The sequence below is a fragment of the Papaver somniferum genome, chromosome 8, assembly GCF_003573695.1.
Source record: "Papaver somniferum cultivar HN1 chromosome 8, ASM357369v1, whole genome shotgun sequence".
In the NCBI taxonomy this organism is placed as follows: domain Eukaryota; kingdom Viridiplantae; phylum Streptophyta; class Magnoliopsida; order Ranunculales; family Papaveraceae; genus Papaver; species Papaver somniferum.
This window is the reverse complement of record NC_039365.1, coordinates 125,005,166-125,009,986: the sequence shown is the minus strand read 5'-3', so window position 1 is coordinate 125,009,986 and position 4,821 is coordinate 125,005,166. Positions and strand designations below refer to the sequence as shown.

The 4,821-nt window shown below is 38.6% G+C and overlaps 1 pseudogene; it reads left to right on the top strand.

Moving 5' to 3' along the window:
• The first annotated feature begins 2,516 nt into the window (after positions 1-2,516).
• On the top strand, positions 2,517-2,616 carry LOC113307206 (annotated as a pseudogene).
• Positions 2,617-4,821: the final 2,205 nt, after the last annotated feature.

Below are 4,821 nucleotides of genomic sequence, written 5' to 3'. Positions count from 1 at the left end.
CAGGTAAAGTGGTTTTCTCTTGGTCTTCTGGGGAATAACGATCTGATTATAACCGGAGTAGCCATCTAAGAAGCAATAGTGACTATGTCCAGCTAATCGCTCTAGCATTTGGTCGATAAAAGGAAGGGGAAAGTGATCCTTCCTTGTGACCTTGTTCAATTTCCTATAGTCAATACACACACGCCATCCCGTGGTCACTCGGGTTGGGATTAATTCATTATTATCATTCTGGACTACAGTGATACCTGATTTCTTGGGGACAACCTGAACAGGGCTGACCCACTTACTGTCTGAAATTGGGTAAATAATACCCGCATCTAACAACTTAAGCACCTCTTTTCGAACTACCTCTTTCATGTTAGGGTTCAGTCGACGTTGCATCTCCCTAGAAGGTTTGGAGTCTTCCTCTAAATGAATCTGATGCATACACACAGTAGGACTTATACCCTTAATGTCTGCTATAGTCCACCCTAAAGCTTCCTTATTGTCTTGAAGTACATTTACTAGCCTACTTTCCTGATCACTATCCAAATTGGAAGCTACAATCACAGGTAAAGTCTCAGATGGGCCTAAAAACACATACTTTAGAGTATCGGGTAGTGGTTTAAGGTCCAACTTTGGGGGCTCTTCTAAAGAAGGAATTAGGGTAGTCTCAGAAACTGGTAACGGTTCGAACCTAGCTTTCCATCTATCAGTGTCTAACACAGGGGTAGAATCTAATAGAGCATTCACCTGTTCAATAGTGCTATCGTCGTCAAAATCTAAACCAAAATGGGATAGACAACTTTCTAATGGGTCTTCAGACAAGATGTTTGGTAATGACTCCTGAACTAAGGCTTCTATCATGTTCACCTCCTCAACACATGTGTCATCTAGCTCATGAGGTTGCTTACTGACATTAAAAATGTTCATCTCCATAGTCATATTACCAAAAGATAAACTCATCACACCATTTCGACAGTTAATGATCGCATTAGACGTAGCTAAAAATGGGCGACCTAAAATCACAGGTATCTGGTTCTCTGGGTCAGGGACAGGTTGGGTATCTAGGACCACGAAATCCACTGGATAAATAAACTTGTCGACCTCAATAAGAACATCCTCGATAACACCTCGAGGGATTTTAACAGACCTATCAGCTAACTGCAGTGTCATCTGAGTAGGTTTCATTTCACCAAGTCCTAGCTGTAAGTATACATGGAATGGCAGTAAGTTCACACTGGCTCCTAAGTCAAGTAAAGCTTTTTCTACCCGGAAGTTACCTATTGTGCAAGCAATGGTAGGAGAACCTGGGTCTTTGTACTTTGGAGTTGTGGTGTTCTGAATGATTGAACTTACGTGACTAGCTAAAAAGGCTTTCTTATGGACGCTAAGTTTTCGCTTTCGCGTACACATATCCTTAAGGAACTTGGCATAAGCAGGAATTTGCCTAATTGCATCTAATAAGGGAAGGTTTATGGTAACTTGCTTAAAAACCTCCACTATGTCATTAAAGTTCGATTCCTTCTTTGTTGGTACTAATAGCTGAGGAAATGGGGCTCTAGGCCTAAAATCAGACCTTTCAGGAACCGAATTCACATCATCAGAAACTTTATCAGTCTCTTCAGCTACTGGTCCTGAGAGGTGAGATCCTGAGGGGTGAACTACAGTATGTTCACTATCGGGCATGGTTACCTTATTGTCTACAACTCTACCACTTCTAAGGGTTCTAACAACATTCAATTGATTCGATGGTTTTGCACCTAATTCATGAACTCCTCTAGGGTTGGGTTGTGTTTGACTAGGAAACTTACCTTTTTCTCTCAAAGAATCACTTATCAGACCAACCTGGGTTTTTAACTCGGAAATAGCCTGACTATTTTCTTGTCCTATCCTGTTACTAGCTTGTAGACTCTGTTCTACGGATAACTGGAATTTTGCAGTTTGCTGAGTTAACAAGGCGAGAGATTCCTCTAAACTTAGGATTTTCTTATCTGACTGATTCTGAAACTGAGCTAGTCCTGAAGGATTCTTAGTATAGCCAAAACCTGGGGGAGCATTAGAATTACTAAACTGACCTTGACTTTGGCCCTTAGACCACGAAAGGTTCGGATGGTTTCTCCAACCAGGATTATAGGTTTCTGAATATGGGTCAATCTTTTGACGGTTATCAAATCTAGTGTTATTATAAAGAGCATTGGCCTGCTCTTCAATATTCTGGCCTTCCCAAAAAGGCTCCACTCTACCACTAGTCTGGCCCACTTCTAAGGCTTCTAACCTTTTTGCTATAGCACAATTTTGGCATCTGATTCATAGCCTCCTTCTACCCTATTAACGTTTCCTCTACTTAAAAGAATTGTTTTCTGGGGTGCCCTACTATTTTCCCATTGCTGGGTTTTTTGGCGATTTCATTAAAAAATTCCATCGCCGCATCAACAGTTTGGTTTTCAAATCCACCAGTGCATAGAGACTCAACCATGGTCGTTGTGGAATAATCTAAACCCTCATAAAGGATCTGAACTAGCCTAACCTTTTCTAAACCATGATGAGGACACTGGGATAATAAATCATTGAACCTTTCCAAATACCTATATAAAGATTCTCCCTCTTGTTGTGAAAATGTGCATATTTGCGTCCTAATAGACGATGTTTTGTGCCTAGGGAAAAACTTATTGAAAAAGGCAGATGTAAGTTGTTCATATGTCTCAATTGACTCGGAGTCCAAACTATACAGCCACGACTTGGCCTTATCTTTCAGGGAAAATGGGAATAACCTAAGTTTCAAAGCATCATCATCTAAGCCTCTAATTCTTAGAGTACTACAAATTTCCTCAAAATCCCTAACATGGTAATAAGGGTTTTCATTTTCTTTCCCTAAAAAGATTGGGAGCATCTGTAAGGTCCCAGGTTTCAGTTCATAGGGTGCCTCCGTTTCAGCTAACTTAATACACGAAGGACGGGTAGTCCTAGTTGGATTCAACAAAGCTTTCAAAGTTGCCATTTCTGGCGCTATCGGAGCAACAGGATTCTCTCCTCAGTCAAAGAACGTTCAAAAACAGACTCTTCAAAAGCCGGACTTTCTAGATTAAGGTAATCGAGACGCTTCGAACTACTAGGTTTCTCTTTAACAAATCTACCTAGTGCGTCTCTTTTACGTTCAGGCATACAATAGAATTTTCTAAATTGGAAGGGTAAGCAAACACAGATCAAGGCCGACTCAACCAAATCAAACCTATTGATTTCTAGCAAACAAAAAGCATGATGGCTCCACTTAGATTGTTTCTAGACCAGCTTCTAATCCTTCGAACGGGAATTCGTTACAATTTAAGCAAACCCCTCTGGAATCAATCCGAGTTAACGTAAGTTGAATAGAGGCGAGGGAAGCTCGGTGGAGCTTTGATACCCAAGGCCTCACCGGTATTACAAGGCGGCGCAGTCACGCATTCAACTTACAGAAACCGTCAAGAACTTCGAAGTATGCTTAAAAGAGTAACCAATATTTTTCGAATGACTTTCCTGTTAAGCTCGTTACCCTATCGGTCTCGTTCTAGTCAAAATTTTAGGCTTAGGTTCGCGTAGGTTACGTGTTCCTAAAGCGGGCAAGAAGAGAACGGTGATGAAATCCGAACCCTTATCTTGTATGGCCAGGCCTTGCCCTTTACTAGAAAAATAAATGTCTGTATTCAGTCCTCAACATATATGCATACGAAGGAGTCCAGTAACTCGCTGACAGGGGATTCGCGAGTGTTTAGAATCTTACCTCCCGTTCCAGACGGGGGATGAATCGGTTGTAGTCGACTCGGGCCACTGACTCCGATGTCTAGTGTACGAACCCAAGGTGCAGAGACAATATCGTAATTGTCCTCCTTCTCTGCAAACAGTTTATATTTAAAGTACCCTTCCGTAGGGTAATAAAAAAAAAATGTCCCAAAGTCCAAAAGTCCAAAAAAATAAAGAAAAATTACAAAAATAATAAACCCTAATACAGTTTTTTTTTTAAATAAAATAAACAAACCCTAAACTAAAATTGTCTAAAAAAAATAAATAAAATTGTCTTATTTTCTGTTCTTTTTGCTTTAATCTTTAGCTCCAAGTCTTTATGAAATCACCAAACTCCTTGGCTCAATTTTCTTTATGATCCAGAACCTGTAGACACAAGATAAATACCCAAAAACATAAAAAAAGACAAAAATAATAAAAACAAAAAAATAAAAAAATAAATCTAAAACCCTAAAAACAAGTCCGCGTCGGCGGCGCCAAAAATTGATGTGATTTGTAAAAAGTGGTTCGATTCTCAGACTTGTGAAGGATATTAATTAGACTTAAATCATAATATTAAAATAGAAAACTCACTAAAAATTATAGCAAACTCAATCAAAGATGATATCAATACTAAAAGAAACACTGAGGCTAAGATTCCACTATTTTCCAAGTTCAAAGTGATTAAACCAATACTTATATTTATGCAATTTTCTTGTTTAATTTGATTCTAAAATATTGCAACAAGTAGATTTTCAAAAGTAATAATTGTAAATACCAAGTATGGAGCATCAAAAGTCTTAAAACTAAGCATACTCCATCAAAATAGATCACAATCACTCAAATAAAAATCATATTCAATAATATTTCAAGGCAAATAATCATATAATTATTGCAAATAAAAAGATAAAATAGAATATACCACTTTTTGTTGGAAAAATAGCTTCCTCTATCGCCTCAGCAATGGGGTTTAGCTCCTCATATTAATCATGTGTTTGTTGCTCAAAAGATGATTAAAAGAGTGAAAAGTAATAACACAGACTGTTTGAAACAGTGTATTGGTGTTGCAAAACAGTTGTTACA